Consider the following 1279-nt stretch of genomic DNA (forward strand, 5'->3'; position numbering starts at 1 on the left):
ACAGGTTGGACAACATCTTAAAATGCAAATTTTCCCATGCGCAATAGTTAATATCATTTAATGATGTTTATTGGGAATTTTTTATCCATGCTGAACTGGCCGACAACCCTATGCTCACTGACCAACAGCAAGGAGACATATAAATACAGGTGCATCAGTCCTCATTCAGTCATTCAGGTATTCTCAGCAAAGCATACTCAGTTTGCAACATCCAAGCACTCTAGGTTAAGAAGGAAGATGCTCTTCACAGCTATCTAGACTTGCATCAGTGGGCAAGGAGAGTCTTTAGTAGAGCCTCGGGATAGCTGCATACTCACTTGACGTACGGTCTACCTCATCCTTGAGTTGGGCAGCATTCATATCATTTGTACTCAACAACATTGTATAACATTTCTCCAAAGAATAATATAAGCAAATACTCGTGCTTGCAGGGGGGGCCCTTTAGTGGGTTTTGGGACCCAATGCTGTGTCGTCTTCTACATTCTCATTCTCTTTTTTCTCTCTACTCTCTAAAGTTGATGCTAATATCTTCTTAGATGACATTCTTATCTTCTTGGGGATTGTAGAGTAGCATGACTGAGATGTGGCACAGGTTTTGCAACTCTTGCAGGATAATGAGTTGTTTATTAATGCAAAGAAGAGTGAGCTTGGAGTACAAGAAATCCATTACCTGGGATACATCATCAGTTCTTCAGGTATTGGCCTCGACCCTGAAAAGGTACAGGTCATTCTCAGTTGGGATGTTCCCACTACCGCCCAGGACATCCGCTCATTTGTGGGTCTTTGTCAGGCCTAGAGCACCCACATGGACAAGTTTTTTGATCTTGTAGCACTTCTTATGGACTTGCTCAACGGCATGGATACTCGTCATCAGAAAGTGTCTGTATGGGAAAGGCTCTAGAGGCATTATAGGAAATGAAGAAAGTTGCCTCTGAGAGTCGCGAGTTTTAAAGTTGAGATAAGGGGATGATCCTTTCAAGGTGACTACTAATGCGAGTAACCTTACCATTAGAGATGTTTTACAGCAAGATGGTAGGCCAGTGGCTTATTATAGCTCTAAATTAAATAACGCCAAGAATAATTATTCGGTGTATGACAAAGAGCTCTTGGGGGTGATGGCCGATCTTAAGCATTGCAAGAACCTCCTTTATGGGAGGGACTTCACAGTTAAGACCGATCACCATGCAGTTAAATGGTTGTTGCAAACCATGCCTTGTGCCGCCCAATGGAGTGACATGCAGAGCAGGTGGAGTCAATTGTTCCAACAATTTGGGGGAAT

The sequence above is a fragment of the Cibotium barometz genome, chromosome 20, assembly GCF_041138505.1.
Source record: "Cibotium barometz isolate CiBa-2024 chromosome 20, ASM4113850v1, whole genome shotgun sequence".
NCBI lineage: Eukaryota > Viridiplantae > Streptophyta > Polypodiopsida > Cyatheales > Cibotiaceae > Cibotium > Cibotium barometz.